Below are 22,137 nucleotides of genomic sequence, written 5' to 3' on the forward strand. Positions count from 1 at the left end.
GACAGGTCTGCTACTACCCCTATGTGTCTATCCTTGTTAGCTAAGGCCTGTTTTTTCCCTCTCTGCTTTCAGAATTCTCTCTTTATCTTTGTATTTTGCCAGTTTCACTATGATATGTCATGGTGTTGACCTGTTTTTGTTGATTTTGAAGCGAGTTCTCTGTGCCTCTTAGACTTGGATGCCTGTTTGCTTCCCCAGATTAGGGAAGTTCTCAGCTATAACCTTCTGCCCCTTTCTCTTACTCTTCTTCTTCTGGAACTCCTATGATATGGATATTATTTCATTTCACGGAATTACTTAACTCTCTAATTCTCTCCTTGTGGTCTAGTAATTTCCTTTCCCTCTTTTTATCAGCTTCATTATTTTCCATAATTTTATCATCTGTTTCACCTAGTCTCTCATCTGCTTCCTCCATCCTTGCTGTCACTGTATCTAGCTTATTTTGCATCTCATTTATAGCATTTCATAATTCATCATGACTATGTCTTAGGTCTCTGATCCCTGCTGAGATTATAGATAGATTCTCTACTGTCATCTATGCTTTTTTCAAGCCCAGCTCTTAGTCTTATGACTGTTATTCTAAATTTTTCTTCAGACATATTTTTTATATCTGTCTTGAGCAATTCTCTGTCATTTCTTCCTGGGTTTTCTTTTGAGGAGAATTCTTCCATTTTGTCATTTTGGCTAGGTTTCTGTCTTTTACATGCTTTAATGGCTTGTTATGTGTCTTGCACCTGTGAACGCTACTATATTAAAAAAGGGTCATACACTGTCTAGGGCCTGGCACTTGAAGAAGCGTTTTTGGAGTGTGTTGTGTGCACTCTGTTGGTGCGTTTTGACTGCTCTATCCCACTGGTCAATCCTCTGCAAAACTCCTCCTTGTGTGTAGTGATGGAGTGTTTGGACCTTCCACCAGGTGTGCTTTGATTTGTTCATTGAAGTAACCCTCGATCCCACCAAACTGTCTCCTTCCACCTGTGGAGATCCTTCTGCCAGTCCACAGATTGATTTCCTTGGTGTTCCAAGTGATCTGACTTCGATACAGCTGTGTTGAAGGGACAAGGGAACTCCTGCTCCCCTACTTCTCCACCATCTTAACTCCCCCTGTATTTAATTTTTTAATGGCTGCATAACATTCCATGATATGATATATCATGTTATATCATGATATATCATGTTATATAAAAATTAATGATTGTTTCAGTAATTATTCTAATGTTATGTACTTACCTTTCCCATGGTTTTATACCATGAACAACTTGGCAATAAGTACCCCTGTCCATATACTCCTATATACTGGAAATTTCCAAGAAAGGCTCTGCTTAGTCAAAAAGTACATATCTTTGTAATTTTATTAGCTACAGGCAATTTGTTTCCCAAAACAACTCAACAACCCACTTTTTGTTCCCCTCATCAGTATGTGTGGGATACTCAGTGTTAGCTGCCGTGTCCTATTCCCAGCCTCAACCCTGCCCCAAAAGACTTCACCCTGCCAGGTGTTGCATGAGTCACAGTCCACGAAATTTCACCACCCTGCAGATCCTATGCCTTGAATTCCACTTTATCATTTAACAAATATTTATTGAGCTTCTACTACATGGCTGTCACTTTGTTGGGCACTTTGGAATACAGACGTAAACAAGAGAACTGAAAGCAACTACAAGTGAATGCTACCAAAAGCAAGTTTGAAGTGCTGAGAAGAATTTTTAGGGAAAGGTCACCTAGTCTGGGGACACTTTCCTGAGGGAAGAAATAGTCAACATTTTTGGTCTTTTTTAAAACTCATTGTATTGGCTTCCTATGGCTGTTATAACACATTACCACAAATTTAGTGCCTTAACACATTACCACAAATTTAGTGCCTTGAACACTTTGCTCCCTTTTGTGCCTGTATATTAGTTTCTTGATGTGACTCCAATAAATTACCACAAACTCGGTGTTTAAAAACAATAGGCAGTCATTCTCTCACAGGCCAGAAATCTGAAATTGGTATAAAATCAAGGTGTCAGCAAGACTATGCTCCCTCCAAATACACTAGGGGAGAACTTGGTCATTGTATCTTTTAACTTCTGATCGCCACTGGCATTCCTTGGCTTGTGGCTGAATGCCTCCAATCTCTGCCTCTCTGCTCACATTACCTTCTCCAATTCTGTCTGTCTCAACTCTCCCTCTGTTTCTCTCTCATGAGAATACATGTGATTGCATTTAGGGACCACATGGAATAATTCAGAATAATCTCATCTATCTCATGTCAAAATCCTTAATCCCATCTGCAAAGCCATTATTTGTCATTTGAAGCACTATTCACAGGCTTTGTGGATTAGGTCATTGGTATGTCTCAGGGGAAGGAGAAGGGTGTTATTCAGCCAATCACACTCATTTATTTTATTTTTGACTTGAATTTATATACAGAGATTCCTATTTTAGATGAGAAAATTTTAGCATATACTTCATCCATGATTTTGGAAAAATAATATAGACAGTTACCAACAAAAAGATCAAGAGATCTTGATCCAGTTAAGTGGGGTGGGGTGGAGATCTGAGGCCTTTATTAGTTACCTTAAGCCATAGTTTCATTATTTTGAAACAACCAACTGCCTCCAGGGGACTGTATTGCTATATTTGAAATATAAGAGATACCATTTTCAAAGCACTATATATGCAATAAATATTAAATACCATTATTGAATTTTCCCACAAAGCATCACAGAGTAAGAAGCAGTTCTATATCTGTATTCCAGCTCCAATCTGATTGCTAAATGGGAATTCCTGGTTAAGTCCATTTTTCTTGCACTAGCATGAGCTGTAAGTATTAGCGTGTACTTTTCCCCTCACACTTTAAAAACAAATTTCCCATTGTCTGTTTCCCTTTTTGGTTCTAGCCTTTAAGCCCTTTATTTTCTTCAAATGACCCATTATGTCTCAGCTTTGTCCCAAGAACTGTGTAATCAAATTTCCAGTTTGCCTTGTACCCAAAATGTTGAATGAGGATGAAACCTAATTATTTGTTTGCTGAATAACATTTGTCTATCTCTTTATAAAATGTCACAAATTTTCATGAATGAAATAAATTATTTAGAGCCTTAAAGAGACAAGAATTTATTTTTCTACCTTCTTTTATTTATTAAAGTTTTTTTTTTGTTTTTGTGGTTTTGTGTTGTTTTGGTTTGGTTTGGTTTTGTGTGTGTGTGAGAGAGAGAGAAAGAGAGAGAAAGAGAGAGAAAGAGAGAGTGTGTGCAGCTCAGAGCCTGTCTCAAGGTTTCATTCCATGACCCTGGGATCATGATCTAAGTCAAAATCACGAATCAGAGGTTCAACTGATTGAGCCACCAAGGCACCCCTTTTAAACTTCTTTTTCTACCTTCTATGTTAACAAGAAAGAAAAATTCTCCCCAATTCTCAGATACTTAACTTTAAAAAAAAAAAAAAAACGTTCAGAATAATATGTGTGTGTGTGTGTGTGTGTGTGTGTGTGTGTGTGTGTGTGTATGCCCTTAAGTTGGCACAGATCCATCCAATCTCTTATAGTAACCAATCTTATACTGGCATTTATGTTTTTAACAAGAAATAATCCATCATTTAGCCAGAACAGACATTGTTAGCCAATCACTGATGCATGCTGTTTAGCTGATTCTGGTTTTAGAGCCCTCTTGGATAGGAGACTCCAGAGTCACCAGTTTGTCAGAGCTGGTACCTAAGGGGAAACCTCTTTATCATCCCTGGAGAAACTCACCCATCTTGACTTTACTCTGTGTCTGAAATGTGGTCATGAATTTACTCAGGTTAATGCCACAGGGAATTTATGGGTTATTTTATTTAAGTTTTAATTTTTAAGTGTATTTATTTTGAAAGAGAGAGAAAGCAAGCAGAGGAGGGGCAGAGAAGGGGAGAGATAGAATCCCAAGCAGGCTCCTCACTACTAATGCAGAGCCCAATGAGGGGCTTAATCTCACAAATTGGGAGATTCTGACCTGAGCTGAAAACAAGAGTCAGACACTTAATTGACTGAGCCACCCAGGCACCTCTATTAATTTATTATTTTAGAGAGAGAGAGAGAGAGTGCATGGGCAAAGGAGAGAGGCAGAGGGAGAGGGAGAGAGAGAGAAAGAGAGAGGGAGAGAGAGAGAGAGAGAGAGAGAGAGAGAGAGAATATTAAGCAGGCGGAGCCCATCGTGGCAATCAATCCCACCATTCTGGGATCATGACCTGAGCCAAAACCAAGAGTCAGACACTCAACGGACTGAACCTCTCAGATGTCCTGAGAACTTATGTTTTTAAGCATACTTTCATTAGAAATAGAACTCTATGTGCTACTTCTTTCAGCAGGTTACTTTTCTTGATTAACCTTTAAGAATAATAATAGCCAATAATCATGGGAAGGAAAAAGTCATGTTCTATATTCTCTATGGCATGCATGTTTTTTTCCATTCTTCTATGCTCTGGAACTTTCTCTTTTTCTTTTTCTCCCTGAACAAAATAAATAATAATAATAATAATAATAATCACTGTTTTAAAATAATATGTATCATTTTACAATTCTCTGCACAACAGTTTGAGATGTTATAAGTTTAACAAAAAGTGAGATGTGTTTTGAAGTTCTTTCTAGTCATGAATTAATGATATTGTTTATCTCAACACCACAAGAAATCCAATAGATCTTGAGGTGAAAGACAAAGCTTTCCTATGGGAAGGCAGATGACTGACACCTCAGAAGAGTATAGGAAATTAAAAATTTCACAGACAAAATTGGCAACTTGTTTTAAAGCTTCAATGTTAATTCCCTTGCAAGTGAGTCACAGGAAAGTGACTGAAGGCTGAAAGTGACAAAGACTGAAATATCATATGTAAAACACAAACCAAAATCACTTTTGGTGACTCACCTTCCTAAACAGCACCAATGTATCTTAGACCAGTCCTCCCTCAAACTGTGGTTTATGTTTTTGTTGGAAGAGGTCATTGAGAGGATATGACCTGTGGTCTGGACCAGGGCCATGGGAGGCTCCTCCCCCCACCCCTGCCCCTGGAAAGAACACTCTGTCCACCGTTTCTACAGCAAGAAGTGTTTAGGTGCAGCCTTGAGAGGGCAATGTATTGTGGAGACCATCTGGACCAGCTCTGTGACAACCCAGGTAAGGCCTTCATATAAACTTTTAAGATTCTGGCAGGTGGGTGAGGAAACCTATCATCCTGCAGCTGCTCTCACAAGCCTCATAAAAATTCAAACATTTGTTAGTTCCCTTGCTTATTAAACCAGCCATTTACACAGGAATCTGGAGTGGCCGACCTCTTCCACCTTGCCCTCTGTGGATGGGGGCCAGTTACAAACAAAAGGCTTTGCAATCAAACCGGTCTGAACTCAAATTCTGTCCTGGTATCCAATTAACTGGTAATCTGAAACAAGTCACTTTGTTTCTCTGAGGTCCTTTCTCCTCATTTATAAGAGGGAAAATGTGACATTGTCCAAATTAGTCCTTGCCCCAGAGCTTCCAGATAAAATACAAGACACCTAGTTAAATTTGAATTTTAGATGAACATCCGATACTTTTTTAATGCTTCGTAGTTACACTAAAAGATTATTTGGTGCTTATCTGAATCCAAGTGTATCTGGGAATCCTGTATTTTTATTTACTAAATCTGGCAACCCAATTTTTTCTTACTATTGTCTTTCTTAGAAACCTGCAGTTTTCTTTCACAGCAATTGCATTGCAGTGTTGATTATTTATTTAACATATCTCTGTTCCACTGGACTATAAAGCTCCAAAGGGCAGAATCTCATTTATTTCTCTCCTACACACCTAGCAATAAGCACAGTGTCCAGCACAAGAGGTGATAAAAGCAATCCGGAAGAGTAGAATTAATGAATGCATAGATACTTACGTGGAGGGAGGTATGAGTTTGAGTCCCAAAGTTTATAAAATGCAGTGTTACTTATTATAATTTATCTCTAAAATTAGTACTTGGACTATCTAATCCCCACAGACTATCTGAAGTAAAAATTCTTTGTTTACATGCTTTATAAAAAGCAATGGCTCGTTAGGACTTTCAGTGCAATAATTCCTAAGATTCTGAAATAGGGGCACCTGGGTGTCTCTGTGGGTTGAGCATCCGACTTCGGCTCAGATCATGATCTCACAGTTAGTGAGTTCAAGACCCACATCAGGCTCACTGCTGTCAGCGCAAAGCCTGGATCCTCTGTTCCCCTCTCTGCCCCTTCCCCACTTGCACTCTCTCAAAAATAAATAAACATTTAAAAAATAAAAAATAAAATTCTGAAACAGTTAGACACAGCCATAATGATAGATCCGGTTATTTGGCCAACTACCAGATACTAGATATTTTAATTACATTACCTCTAGTCCGTGGATAGCCTTTCAATATACGTATTAGATACATTTTGAGAAGAGAAAATTCAAATTCAAATGTTTGTCCCAGATCACAGAGACAGGGAAGTGACTATAGTTTGTTTTAGTCAACCTCCATTTGACCTTGTAAAGCTCAAATGAACATTTCTCAGACCCCCTTCAAGCTAGGGTTCTAGATGTGAATCAGCTTCCACTGATTACATACACTTGTGCATGATTTGAGCAGGGGCAGTGAGACAGAGGCAAACTTCTTGTGGCTCTCGGCTTTGGTTGCTGGCAAGTCAAACCACGACAATGTGAGATTTTGAGCCTCTAGGATGCTGGGAAGAGTTGTAGTGGCGGTGCTCAAAGAGTCTGCTGGCTTCCAGCACAGCACTGCAAGACAGCATCAAAAGCAGAGCTCTCCTACAGGAGCAGCTCCTTATAGCTCTCGGAGTCACTCCAGGGTACAGCCTACAACCCGTTTCTCTAGCCTCTCTAACAATTTTGTGAGCCCTTATGCCCCTACATTAAACTCCCTCATGCTTTAGATACCCACAGTGGATTCTGTTTCCTGCCCCGAACCCTGGTGGATACAGCAAGCAGTCAACAGATTCAAATTTTATTCCAAATTTGGTTCTAACTCTTGCTTTTTCCTCCATACTGTGCTGTATATAATTTTTTATTTTTCAAAGAAAATGTTTTTTTAAACGTTTATTTTTAAGAGATAATCTGTTCTTTCCTTCTATAAGTCGATAGGAAAGTCTATTGTACAGATAGGTTCTCAAAAGGATTGTAATAAAAAGCCTGACTCCATTTTTGGATCTTCAATTGCTTAAAAGCTTGTAAACCTCCCCCATTCCCTTCTCCTTCTGGCCCCGTCTGGTGAAGCTCACGCTAAAGCCTCAGATGCTACCTTCCTCTGGTTTTGGCAGGAAGTTCAGATCTCTAGCAGGACTCCTTACCCTGGCCCTCCACTTCTAACTGCCTTGAAAAGCCAAGCTGGTCTCCTTTCTTTGTTCTCTCAAGCCATTTTGAACCAGTCTGGGGTCCCACCCTGAACTCTCGAGAAAGTCCCATTATGTCAGAAATAAACTTTTTCATACCATCTTGGTGTATACGTGGCATTGTCATCTTGCCACCCAAACCAAATTTTGGATGGGGGCCCACCCTGCTTTCACAAAACGACCACAGCAATGGTTCTTAGTATTTATCTTAGTTCAGATTGCCATGACAAATTATCACACCCTGGATCGCTAAAATGACAGAAATTTATGTCTCACCATTGTAGAGGCTGAGAAGTCCAAGATCAAGGCGATGGCTAATCTTGTGTCTGGTGAAGGCCGTCTTCTTGGTTTACAGTGGACATCTGCTTGCTGTGTTTTCACATGAGAGAGAGGTAAGAGAATATCTCTCTTGTGTCCCTCTTATAAGAGCACTAATTCTATTCCTGATGACCCCACCCTCATGACCTAATCACTTCCCAGAGGTCCCACCTCCAAATACCTTCACATTAGAGATTAGGACTTTGACACATGGATTTTGGAAGAGAGGGTGCCCAAACATTCAGTCTAGAGCAGTGTTATAACATGCCTAAAGATATATATATATAGATATAGATAGATAGATAGATAGATAGAGATATAGATAGATATAGATACATTTTTTTGAGAGAGAGAGAGAGAGAAGAGAATGCACCGGGGAGGGATAGAGGGAGAGGGAGAGAGAGAGAGACAGAGAGAGACACAGAGAGAGACAGAGAGACAGAGAGAGAATCCCAAGCAAGCTCCACACCCAGGGCAGAGCCTGACGTAGGGCTCAATCTCAAGATGGTGAGGTCGGGGCGCCTGGGTGGCTCAGCCGGTTGGGTGGCCGACTTCGGCTCAGGTCATGATCTCACGGTCTGTGAGTTCAAGCCCCAAGTCAGGCTCTGGGCTGATGGCTCAGAGCCCGGAGCCTGCTTCGGATTCTGTGTCTCCCTCTCTCTCTGACCCTCCCCCCGTTCATGCTCTGTCTCTCTCTGTCTCTCTCTGTCTCAAAAATAAATAAACGCTAAAAAAAAATACTTAAAAAAAAAAAAAAAAAAAGATGGTGAGGTCATGACCTGCCCCAAAATCAAGAGTTGGACACTTAACCGATTGAGCCACCCAGGCACCCCACTCCTAGAAAAATACTTTAAGTAGCAAAAAAGGAAGAAAGAAACAAAAATAAAAAAGAAAGAATATGTGATCTAACTAGAGGTAAAATTGATTCAGAGAGAAAATTTCTTGAGGACAAAACAGCTTTATTTGAAGAACCCTTACCTACAAACATATTATGTGAAATATCTATGCATTAAAAACTTTTATGTGAAATCCAATTGTGATTCATTCTAATAGCTTCAATAGAAATGCAATTATTTCCAACATCCAAGCATTTTCAGAAACAGCCATTGTGTTAAAGAGCAGTTTTAATGCACAAGCAATATGAGGTTGTTAAATATTTTAACTACTGCATGAGTGACTAAGAATTAATATTTCAGGATTAAAATTCATTGATTATTGAATTTCTGCTATCAAGTCATTATAAATCAATGATGAATGTGATTTCCATGGGACATCTTTTAGTTAATAACTTGATAAATCTAACAGCCTAAACAGGGGCAAAAATCACACTTAGTATTTCAAAGTGGCTTTGAAAGAAGACAGCATTTCTCCATTGGAGTGCTATTTGTGTTTCAACAAAATGAAACAAAATCACAAAATTTTAAACCTAGGCAGACAACTTGAAACTTGATCTGTAAGCCCTTAACTACAAAAGAGAAAACGATTCATACAAGTCAGGAGTCCAGCAGTCTATGAGTGAAAAGACTGGGCCTATACGGGCACCAGATCTTACAACAATTGGCTCAAAGCTCTTACCCATTAAATACCTCTGTAGAAATTCTGACGGGTAGCAAACAGGATACTAGAAAACATATTTTTGGAATGTTTTAATATAATGTCTATTAGATAAATCCATTTGTCCTAGTTAGAAAAAAATTTTGCTCACATACACTCACTAGCTTGTAAACAGGATTGCTGTTAGCTATATAGCATCTTCGTGCAAGTAGAAAAAGACATCCCCTCTGGGTAGATGTAGCAGGGTGCAAATGAGCCATATTGTCCGCACCCAGGAACCCCACAGTGGGTGCCTTTGTGCACCATACACAGTGCCTCTCATACTCAGTGACCCAGATTATGCAATCAGTCTTTCTCTCTCCACTGTGTGTGAATGTGTGCATTGCTCACTCTTTCCTCAAATCTCCCCCTAACTCTCCTTCCCACTCTCCATCTTTTCTGCATCATTTTTAGTTTACTATAACAGTGTTTGCGTTTTCAATTTAAGCTTTTGCTCCATGCAATGTGAGAGGCAATATGCACTGTGGTGATTTGCAACATGAGCTCCAGAACCACTCACACTAGGTTTGATTCCCATGTCTGCCATTTACTAGGTGTGAATTTTGTCAATTTTCTCAACCTTGCCTGGCACTGTTTTCTTTCTTTATTTTTTGTTTTTTAATTTTTTAAATGTTTATTTATTTTTGAGAGAGAGACAGAGTGTGAGTGGGGGAGGAGTAGAGGGGGAGAGAGAGAGAGAGAGAGAGAGAGAGAGAGAAGACACAGAATTCTAAGCAGGCTCCAGGCTCTGAGCTGTCAGCACAGAGCATGACAACCGGGCTCGAACCCACGGATCTGACCACGAGATCATGACCTGAGTCGGAGTTGGACACTTAACCAACTGAGCCACCCAGGTGCCCCTAGCCCTGTTTTCTTACCTACAAACTAGTCTTAATGATATCACTCTCCTTATGGAGTGTTGTGAAGAGTTAACACATGTAAAACATTTTAAACCGTCCCTAATACACAGAAATCTCTACAGAAATGCTTCCTAAGCCTGAATTGCCTATGAAAGTCACAGTAAAAGTCAGATATGATGTTTACTCTATGACATGTGAACATGGCAAACACACTCCTCAGAACTTCATAACCAAGAGTCTGTTCCTGCACTGGCCAGAAGGCAGGCAAATGATCCCCACTAGAATATGAACCATAACGTGTAAAGGGCCACAGGGGGCTGGGGAGGCAGCAGCTTGCTCCAGAGAGGAGGAGTGGGTGTCCTGACACAAGTTTCAAATCATGGGGCCTTGTGAGGAAGTTCAGTGCTTGTGAGCAAGATGGACAATCAGTTCCTATGGTCAGTGCACCCCTCAAAAAAGGTCCACATCCTACTTCCAGACAAGGAACTCCACGGGTTGATTAAGTTACTGTTACTGAGATGAGGAGATTATCCCACAATATCTGACTGGTCTAAATTTAATCACGAGAGTTCACATAAGTGAACGCAGGAAGCAGAGTGGTTGAAGATGCTGTGGTGCTGGCTTTGAAGATGGAGGAGGAAGGCCACTAGTTAAGGAATGTGGTGATCTCTAGAAACTGGAAAAGGTGAGGAAGCAGATTCATCCCAAGAGTCCACATGGAAAGAATTCAGCCTTTTTAATACAGTAAAACCTTGGTTTGTGAGCAGAACTTGTTCCAGAAACATGCTTGTAAGACAAAGCACTTGTATATCAATGTGAATTTCCCATAAGAGATAATGGAAACTCAGATGATTCATTCCACAATTCAAAAATATTCATATAAAAATGATGACAATACTATAATAATAATATAGAATAACAAAGAAAATACAAAATATAAAGAAAAACAAATTAACCTGCACTTATCTTTGAAAACCTTGTGGCTGGTGTGAGGGAGACAAGAGAGAGGAGGGTTATTGTGTAGGACCATTTTCTTTTTTTTTCTTTTTTTTTTTTTTAGGACCATTTTCATTATCACTAACAGAATCACTGCTATTTATTGGCTCAGTGGAATCTTTTTTTTTTTTTCATGCAACTTTAACCAAGAACCTATCCAAAGACACTTAACTTTTGCTTCCTTTGGAGGATTTCATGCAAATGTGACATTGCATTGGTGATCACTTACAATCTGGCAAGCCAGAGAGAGAGAGAGAGAGAGAGAGAGAGAGAGAGAGAGGGGAACCATCAGTTCATTTGTGATCAGGTGACATCTGGCATCACGTACTACTCATATTGCAAGATGTGGCTCATTTATCAGGTTAAAATTTATTAGAAATGTTTTCTCATCTTGAGGACACTTGAAGAACAAGTTACTTGCAATCCAGGGTTTTACTGTACCTTGATTTTTTCTCCATGAGGCATGCATTGCATTTCCAACATACTGAACTGTAGGATAATAAATTTATGTTGCTTTAAGTCAGTAATTTGCTGCAGCATCGATTAGAAATTAGTAGAGCTTCCCAGTGATTCTATGTCTTGTGATTTTTTTTCTGTTCTACCAAGAAGCACAGTTAAGTACCATCGCTATACATGGCTACCGTGAAGATGCGAGCACATCAAGATGTCAGATTGTGTGACGCCATTGGTATTTGTCCAGCCAGCACTTCTGCCATTGATACACATCTGCTTTCTGGTCCCCTATCCTAAACAATCCAAGAAAAGATTTGGTCTCATTTTCCAAATTTGGTTGAAATTTACTTCTACATGTTTTCTGTGAGATATTTGAATTCTTAGGTTATTTTTCTCACACTGTAGAAAAAATGTTCTGCCTCCTACTCGTAGAAGAAGAAGACGACATATTTTGAAATCAAGGGAGTTCTTCCCTTAACTCTGTAGTCATTCAAGGGCAAGGTTACCCGGAAGAGAAATTGCCCTTACCTTGTACTATGTGTCTGTGCTGACTGTTTCAGATGCTGTCGAGGATTTCTAAATCATCAACTTTCTTCCCATCCCTCTGTTAATCTTGTCCCAATAGTTTAGTGAACTAAATTAATCTCTTAGCTCAGTTCTCACCCCAACATAACAAGATGTTTGGTACTGAAGATACATTGTCATTGCCCCTTACTCTTCATGTATAGGTCTGTCTTTACCCAATTTCCTGAACTCTGAGCTACACAGCAGGTGAGTGATCAATGACCACCACCTTGTCCTCTAACCAAGCATTTCCTGACCTACATGTTTTCAACTTCTGAAACTCAAGGCTCTTTCAAAGGAGTAAAGAGACTATGACCCTGAGAAATGCACACAGAGACCCTCACCCAAGAGCAAACCCAAGGTTTCTCCCTTATACATAGTGAATGTTAGCTACTACATGATGATTTTATTCAATTCAATCCAACAAGCATTAATTGAGACCTTACTCTGGGCAAAGAATAGTAATTAAGTCACACATGGCATTAGGGAAACTGCTGACATTTGTGTTGATGATAGATACTAAAGAATTAACAAAATTAGAAGGGAAAACCTAAAAAAAATTGCTGTGGTGATATAAGAGTAATACTAATTACAGTAATTTATGGGAACTGCTTATCACTAATGCCTAATTACTATGCAGCAAAATCATGAGGATGCATGCCATTAAATGTGTGTATGAGGGACTTTGGTGTGTGTTGTGTTAGATTAGATTAGAACAATGAAATATAAACATGCATGCTCAGTCCTCATAATGTGTTACTATGCAGTAATTTGTCATCTGTTCACAATTTTTAAAAAGTTAGAGAGAAATGCTTAGCCTATGAATAATATAACTTGGTTCTTTTATACCAGGGAAGCTATAAATTGATTAGTGCACTTGATTTTCTAAATGAGTTCCCTATTGTTGCCATCAAGAATTGTAGTGTGTTTTTTTTTTTCCTCCCAGGCTTTCTTATAAATAATTTTTCTTTTCCAGCATTTGATTCTAGAATAAATGCAACTCTGAGAAGTTTGTTATCTTGATAATCTGCAGAAAGAATGAGATAGATAGAATGAGTCTGATCAAGTCTGTGTGGTCAAACCAATCCATCAAGCTGTTTGCAGATTACTTATCAATCACACAAGAGTACCAGGTCCCAATTACTTCAAGTTCAGTTAAATTGATGTTCACCATTGATGTTCTATCATCTCTCAATGCCTTTTCTCATTTAAAATCCATGCTATCCATTAATATGGGCTCACGGAGTTTGATTTTGCAGGTTGTGCCATGTACATAAGTTTCCCATATGTAGGAGCTGAAATCCAGCTAAAGCGCCACAGTCTAAAATCTGAGCCATGGTCCAGGGCGTTATCAAGATTTTCTAATCATACACAGGCAATGTATAGCTGGTAGTCACCCTGCTTTTAAACCACACTCGTGTCAATTTCACCATCATTTTCTGAACTCCTGAAACTCACCCACCTATGCATGAGCTTCCAGTCCAGACTCTGAATTTCCACTGTGTAGCACAGTGCCTGACACATGATAAATCTCTAATAATTTTTGACAGTCTTGTGACATCGAGGGCTGCCCTCTATTTCTAAACCCTTTTATGCCAGAAGTTTTCATTGAATTTTCAGGGTGGCCCATAAATGTCACGTTGTGCATGGTTCAACCATGTTAACAATAATGCCATCTTGCTCTGTTACTTTAACTTCCAGTCCACCACTTGCTCCATGATTACTGATGGTAACTTCACATCTATGTTAATGATCCTTAAAATGCCAACCTCACATACCCTCAACTTCCTGAACATCCTCAAGTTCATTTCATTTGGTTTACTTTACCTTGAGTCTTGCCATTATTTGAAATTTCTCCACCTCCAAGATCCAAAAGTCTGAATCTCCCTACTTTGACCATGCCTTTCATTTCTCCACTTCATCTGCTCACTGACTGTGTGGTATATGTTCTTTCCTCACCAGGTTACCTCTTTATCTCTATGACGCATGTGGCTCTTTTCCAAATTCATTTGCCTTCATACCAGGTTTTGGTCAGTTACTCCATTCACTGTTACAATACTCACTTGAATGTTCATATCATTTATTTATATTGCCTTAAATTATATCAAACCCCAAATAGATTGCACTACCCACATTCTGCACTCATACTTGCAGGCAGCCAAGCATTAGTGGCAACAATTCCACGGCCAGGTGTGTTGAGTCAACTTCCATCCATCTTCAGTTAGGTTTTTGGTTCTGCTGCTCAGAAAAACATTCACAACATTGTACCAAGAGGACATACCTAAAATTTGTGTCTCCATTTCTTTATCCATACAATGAGGATAATAATGTGTATAAATATAACATATAATCAAATAATATAAATTAGCTAGCCAGTGTTTTCTACCTGTTAGCATGTCAGGGTGTTAATAAGCATTTGTTAATAGAAATTAACCCCAAATAAACCTAACAATTATAGATGCTTCCTGACAAGTAGGCTTTTGACTCACCAAAATATTACTGCAGCACTCAGAAAATTTCTGTAATATTATGAATGGGTGGGCAGCAGACACATGGATTGAGACTTCAGAAGAGTTTAGAGAATCTACAAAAGTATAAAAAAGATAGACTACAATGACAAAGGGGTCTTATATTCTTCACTTTCTGCATTAGTTGTGCATTTCTATATTCCTTGCCATTAAATGAAGCTTTATGCCTAGTAGAAACTTTTCATTAATCACATTACCATGTTGTTGCAACAAATATGCATCTAGTATCTTCTCCCATCTCTCTCTCAAAATGGCATTCTATCTTCCCTTTTTACTCTCAATTTTTAAAGAAAGATAAGAAACTTTTTTTCAAGCCTAGAACTTTGGGTTGTTTTTATCTAAATTTCTTCTTTTACCAGAATGTCAGTGCCCTGCATCCTTATTTTTTTCTTCTCTGTTGGATCCTTTGTATGAGGCTACAGATTTTTCATCATTTAATATTTTAAACTTTATATGTATCATGAAATCCTCAACTGGTGATTATCAACCTGCACACAAGAGCTACTTTCTCTGTGAAGATATTTTTATTTCCAAATTGACAGTAATAATTCCATCCCTTGAAATAATATATCAATCCCTCTAAAACTTCAACCACAGATAACTACAAAACAAGATATAACATGAGATCTCTGGGGTGCCTGGATGGCTCAGTTGGTTAAGCATTCAACTCTGGCTTGGGTCATGATCTCCTTGTTCATGAGTTCCAGCCAGGTGTTGGGCGCTGTGCTGACAGCTCAGAGCCTGGAGCCTGCTCCGGATTCTGCCCCTCCCCCACTCAAGCTCGCGGGTGCGGGCGTGCACGTTTTCTCTCTCTCTCTCTCTCTCTCTCTCTCTCTCTCTCAAAAATAAATAAATATTAAGAAAAAAATTTAACATGAAATTTTCACAGTAGTTGAAGCTTCCTTGTAAAAGGATCTATGGTTATTGACTTTGATAATTGCAAGTAGTAGACGCCCAAGGAAATTGTTGTATCAATTAACTTTCAATCACACTTAACAACAACAAAAAAAGAGTAGGTGGTTTTGATTAGATAATGACAGCTACTCCAAAGGTTTTCCATTTCCCCCTACTGAGCTGAGCCACTGTTTTGGGTCCTGAGAAAAAGCAAAGACAAACCCAAGTGTTTATGTCCATCTGCAGGAAAAACCTGTTTCTCTTTCCATTCCTCTCCACTGCCAATACTTCACTCTGACATAAGATGTGTGCAGTCATAATGTGGGAACTTTTCTGTACATATGTTTTATTTCAATTACAATCTCATCAAAGTATAAAAGTACCAAAGCATCAAAGTATAAATCAAAAGCCAAAATTTAGAGCATGAATTATCAAGATTTAAGATGTTACCCCAGCTCTATTTAGAGGCAAATGCACAGCTGTAAATGCTTTTATTTTTAAGGAAGAAGTAAATTAAGTATGTCACATGAGCAGTTCTGAGAAGAATACCAAAGAATTTAGTAAAAAGAGAAGGAATTTATCAAATATTGGCATACAAGTAAATGCATTAGGAAACTACAAACAGTATAGCCAAAATATTTATCTCAGACTTGTTTCCTTAAAAAAAACCCAAAACACAGATAAACCACTCTCTGGCCTAATGAAGATAAAAGAGTGCAAACACAAAAACAATAACAATAAAAAATTAAAAATTAGGGATAATTTTAATTTTTTTATGTTTATTCATTTTTTGAGACAGAGAGAGAAAGAGAGAGAGAAGGAGGTAGTGTGAGTGGGGGAGGAACAGACAGACACACAGAATCTGAAGCAGGATCTCAGCACAGAGCCCTACGTGGAGCTTGAACTCATGAACCACAAGATCATGACCTGAGCTGAAGTCAAATGCTTAACTGACTGAGCCACGCAGGTGCCCCAGGAATGATTTTAAAAGATAAGGTGACTATTTTAAATCACACACAAAATACATGTGTATTTACTAGAGAAGTACTTAGAATGGTGGAAACATGGCAGCAATTTAAATTTCACTAGGAGGGAACTGACCATTTAATATTGGTATTTTTATGTAATAGATTTTATTCAATGTTATGCAACTATTCAACAGAGTTACACAGATACAGTTTTACTTGTTCACAGGATTTATATAAATGTTATGTAACAAAATGTTAGCTTTTTATCTCTGGGTAGTGGTATTACCTCTTAGTGAAATTATGGAAATTATTAAAAGAAATAACATGTTCATTTTTTATATTCAACAATTTCATTCCAACACTTTCTATGTGTCAGACACAATGCCAGGTAGTTAAAGAAAAAAGAAAAACCAATGCTTTCACTTTCTGATTATCTACTTTTTGAATTAAACATTAATCACAGCACCACATAAATGAAGTACAATGAGTATAAAAGGTATATGCAGTGTAGTTTGGGAACATGTAACAAGTACCTAACAATTTGGCACGTAATAAATGCTCAATCCAGGTGTGTTGGTCTTTCTTCCTCTTTCTGATACCAACTTACTTCTCTTTTTAGGGATTATATTACTTCTCAAAGGAATCCAGAATAGACTCATCACAATTTCCTAAAGTAATTACAAAAAAATAATAAAATCAAGGAATAATAAAACCAGTTTCAACTCAGGACATTGGGGAAATCAGGCCCATTGTGTGCTAACGACATCCAATCTCTAAATCCCAACCATGTAGGCTTGCTAAAATTCACAGCTCAGGAGAATGAGTAATGAGATACCTGCCCCTGGTACCTCATTATCAGTCAAAAATAGGTTCAGGCACCAGGCTAATGAAAATGCAAGTATGGCTTACAAATCCAAGTGAAAGACTGGTTTAGGCTGTTCCTGACCATTCACAGGCCTCTAATGCACTTGTGCCAATATCACTACAAAGGTATAGGTGGTCCCATTGGTCACAGGTAGGACCACTGAGAAGAGTGTATATATGCACCATATCACTCTTCATGATACTTCATAATGCCCTTCACAATACTTACCATTATGTGTAATGACATATGCCTTAGGTGTGCTCCTGTGATTATTTGATTATGCTTTACTCACTTTGTTTTAACTTTCTCCAGAGCATTTTTCACAACTGACTTTTTTTCTTATTTCCTCCACAGCTGAGTGGAAGAAAGAACAGGGAGACAAGATGGCGGCTTCTAGCAAGGAACTCTGTTACTTCTTTGTGAAATCCTGGGGAAAAAAAATGATCCCAAGAGTAGAAAGGTTATACAGGTACTTTAGATTGTGGGTTCTGGAAGACCTAAAGGGTGACATTTAAGCTAAATGGCCATTAGAAGCACCCATACATCCATAGGGAAAGTCAGTTCTTAGCAGTGGAATTAGATCATGGAAAGGCCTGATAGCGGTGAATGGGCTTGACTTCTTGTAGGAACTTAAGAAGCACTATAGAATGGGAGTTCAGAGGGTGAAGGGAAAATTGATACTGAGGAAGTTCAAAGAAATAGGTAGTACAGAGATCTTGTAGGGTTTTCTAAAGCTGGGAAAGAAATTTATCGTTTGCTTTGTACCAAATATAATGAGAAGCCCTACACTATTTTTCATCAAGGGAATTATGTGGTCTTATTTATATATTTTTTTAATTTTTTAATGTTTATTTTTGAGAGAGACAGAGCACAAAGAAGGGGCAGAGAGAGAGGGGTACAGAGGATCTGAAGTGGGCTCCATGCTGACAGCAGAGAGACCAATGCAAGGCTCAACCTTCCGAGCGGTAAGATCATAACCTCAGCCGAAGTCAGACGCTTAACTGACAGAGCCACCCAGGCAGCCCAAGTCGTATTTATATTTTTAAGAATTACTTTTACTGCTGTACAAAGAATGATTCATGGAAGGGTCCAAGTAGAACTGAGAAAAACAATCAGGAGGTTTTTGTATTTGTCAAGGACAGAGGAAATGGGTTTGGGCCAGCTAGGGTGGTGGTAGCAGAAATGGAAAAAGAAGATGGTTTGAGATATGTTTTATAGGACGAGTGAGCAGTATGTACTGATGACTTGGAGATGAAGGATGTAGACAGATAAATAAAAAATAACACCTAGATTTTGGTCACTGAATACGAATGCTACTGGAGCTTTTTACAGAAAGGTGGAAAAGGAAGGAAAGAAGGAGCTGCTTTGGACGGACAAACCATGAGTTCACTTTTAGTTTGAAATGCCTGGCAGAAAGTCAAGTGATGACATCAAAACATGTGGTGATTTGAAATCTATGGAAATATGATTGCAGTCAGGGCTCAAGGGCCCAGGAAATATTTTGCCTTTTTGAAAAAAATTTCACACATTTTTGCTCTCATCTATTATATTTGTGTTTTATTGCTTAATCCCAGAGAACAGATGTATCTTCTGTCTTACTTTCATGATCTAGGGAGATGCTTTATTTTAGCCCCTTAATAGAAACATGGGATCATAATCCCCAGTCACTGCACATGATGAACCTTAAAAACCTATTCCTGACTAATAAGGTTCTCAATGACAAAATACCTAAATTGTGACAACCAGTGATATGTATACATATATATACATATATATGTATATATATATATATACACTTCCTTTTTTAAATGGCACAAAGTGCTCATTCATGGTGACAATGACTCTGACTCACTGGGAATAATTGCTTTAAATATAGGAACATGGCTATTTTAGTTCAACACTTAAAATAAAAAGATGCTAGGAACTTATGTTTGTAGCTGGCCTCCATCTCCAGTTATCTGAATGATCATAGTCAAGTTATTATAACATTCCAGTTTCTTCTACCATAAAATGAGAGTCCCCAACAAGATAATCTTCAGGTCCCTTCCATTCACAAAATTAAATGTAAAAGAAATCCACAATTCTCCCAGCACCAGGCACCCTTAACTGCACCTCATAAATAATAATAATAATGTTTCGCAGAGTGTATGGCATGAAGTAAGGATTGTTTGCAAAATGCAATTTAAACAGATCGCGTTTTATGGCTTGCCATTTACCGTAGTAGTAAATAGCAAATAGGCAGTAGTGCCTATGTGTATTTGCTGATCTGTCAGACATTGGAAATAAGGCCAGTGCGTTATCCCCTTATGAACCAGAGCACGCACTCATTCTCTGGGAGAGGCATTAAGTTTTTATTGAAAACGACAAACCACTGCAGCTGGGGTGAGCCACAGAGGGGGCTCCTCCATTACCATTTAACATATGCATACACGTTTTTCAGAGTGAGTGCCAGGGTTTTCTTAGCCTTGTTCTGCCATGTGTTGGAGTCAGCATTCCCATCTATTTCAAAGATTTTAAAGACTACCATTTTCTCATCACATTTTATCTCCCCATGTTGGGCTTCACCAGCTCTAATTATGTGACTTCCTTTCCTTCTGATTCTTTTGGCTCAACGTCTCCAATATGATTTGGTTCCACAGCTTCTTCGACATTCTTTCCAGGCCCCAGGTGGCTATTCCTTCACAGCTAAAATCTGCTAATGCTCTTAAGATAATGTCCTTCACCGTTGGAAATAGAAAAAGAAGAGCAATAATCACTGATTCTCAGTATGAAATCTCTAAACATTGTATGCCTTCTTTCTTTTAAATGCCTTATATCCTTTTTTGTTGTTTAAATGAAGTAAAAAGCACCTGGGTGTTATAGCATTAGCTCTCTTACGCACGCTTGAAATAATCAAAATTTGATGTGATTTATGCAGTTATGGAACTATGAGTTGGGATTGTATCCACAGTATCTTCATCTATTAAATTCATATAATGAACTTACGATTGATACAGTACATTTTCACTCAGTTGCTGAATTACACATTGCCTGAAAATGAGAAACAATTCTCTGAGTTACATTATATAAATTGCAGAAAAATTTATTCATTCTCTTCATACAGATAAGAAATGAACAGGATTTAAGGACTAAGTCTGACCTGGTATAGAGTTTTTACAATTTAGGGGCAGCTGATCAGATGATGGAATTGTTTGCTGATATTTTAATCTGCACCTTAGGAGCACCATGTACAATTCAAAGGATACAACTGGTTAATTTTGTTCAATAAATCCCCAGCACTGTGTAGAATTTAATGTAGAGTTCAACCAAATTTTCATATACCATATATAGAATGGAGCATGTGGCGTTTAGGTTCAGGGGAACCGATAAAGCATTCTGGTTGGTAGATGGTTCTGTTTGTATTTGAGTGAAAATGCTAAGACACTTTCTCTTCATATGTGCATGTACTTGTAGATTAGTACAGGTGTAAAACTCTCCCAAGGTCACATATACACCTTGAAGTTTACTCTGCTGTCTAGTACCATTTTACAAGATGAAATTGCATAACTTACTGTCTTACAATAAAACAGCAGTTGAAGGATGGGAAAAGTGCCATTTACTAGAAACTAATTCTTCTAAGCCCAAATATTCCTGAATATTCTTCTTCTTTTCCCCCAATATTATTAACATGTCAGAGTAAGCATAGTTAACATGTAATTTAGAGCAAAGATTAAATCACAATCATGCTTCGTGACAACAAGATAAACAAGAGAAGATAGGAAGCCTCCTTCCTTTCTTCTATTTATCAACCCACTGATTCCAGTCCACTTGAGAAGTTCCACTCAAGGCCTGTGGTCTCTGCCACTCCAGTCCAAGGGTCACCCCTTCTGCTCCTTTATCATACGTCAAGCACAAGGTTATACTTCCACTGTGACTTTCACAATAATGGAAAGTGAGGCATTGATTGTCTTCTTGAATAGCACTGACATTGATGCTTATGTAGAGAAGGTGCTATATTTTAATATACGGTGCATTCTTGAAATGGTGCTTAATTAATAGTTGAGTGTCTAAAAGAAAACAAATAACCTTGAAGGTTTTAAATTAAGGTTCCATTTTCAGAAAACTAAAACTTTTTACAAATTCCTTATTGAAAACATATAGGCTTCTTGAGTTTGTTGCTATTGTTTTCCTTTAGGTTATCCAATCTCTACAACTTCTTCAAATGTTAACAACTTCAATTTCCATTTGCTATAAATCATACAAACTAATTTTATGTATATTTGGAAAGCTAACTTTTTTAGCTAAATTGAAGTGATACTGAGTATAAAGAGAAATCAGTTCTAATATCTGGAAGAAGATATTAAGACTGAAAATATTGCAAGGGGTTACACGTGGATTAAGTCTGGAATTTGTGAGGCTGTGGTTTTGTTTTGTTTTTTGCATAGTCCACAGATAACAAAATGTAATCAGAGGAAAGAGAATGGCAATCTTCTCCAAACAAAAGATTCTCTGGTGACCTATAATCCTATCAATAGGTAGGCAGAACTATGGACTTCCCTTTGCATTTAGATCACTAGAATGATGTTTTGATACAAGTTCTTGTGACTGATCAAGTCACCTGAGGTCTTGAAACCTCAGTTTCATAAAACTGGAAATAATAAATCATTGTTGGGACACAGTGTTCCATGGGTCTTTCTTATTTCTACATGTCTTGTGAATCAAGGTCCTGACAGCATTTTGTTCAAAACTATCTTTTCAAAAATGTCTGCAG

At 38.2% G+C, this 22,137-nt stretch overlaps 1 long non-coding RNA gene across 3 annotated transcripts in view; it reads left to right on the top strand.

Moving 5' to 3' along the window:
* Positions 1 to 21,514, top strand: part of LOC125909287 (uncharacterized) — a 70,771-nt gene extending 49,257 nt beyond the window's left edge. The window contains exons 3-5 of one of the 3 annotated variants that reach the window (XR_007453645.1): positions 7,633 to 7,740; positions 17,742 to 18,352; positions 20,027 to 21,514. This is a non-coding gene — a long non-coding RNA (uncharacterized LOC125909287). Of the gene's footprint in view, positions 1 to 7,632; positions 7,741 to 17,741 lie in introns of all 3 variants that reach the window. The other 2 variants (XR_007453646.1, XR_007453644.1) reach the window with 2 other exon arrangements.
* Positions 21,515 to 22,137: the final 623 nt, after the last annotated feature.

The sequence above is a fragment of the Panthera uncia genome (genome assembly GCF_023721935.1).
Source record: "Panthera uncia isolate 11264 chromosome B3 unlocalized genomic scaffold, Puncia_PCG_1.0 HiC_scaffold_1, whole genome shotgun sequence".
Classification (NCBI taxonomy): Eukaryota; Metazoa; Chordata; class Mammalia; order Carnivora; family Felidae; genus Panthera; species Panthera uncia.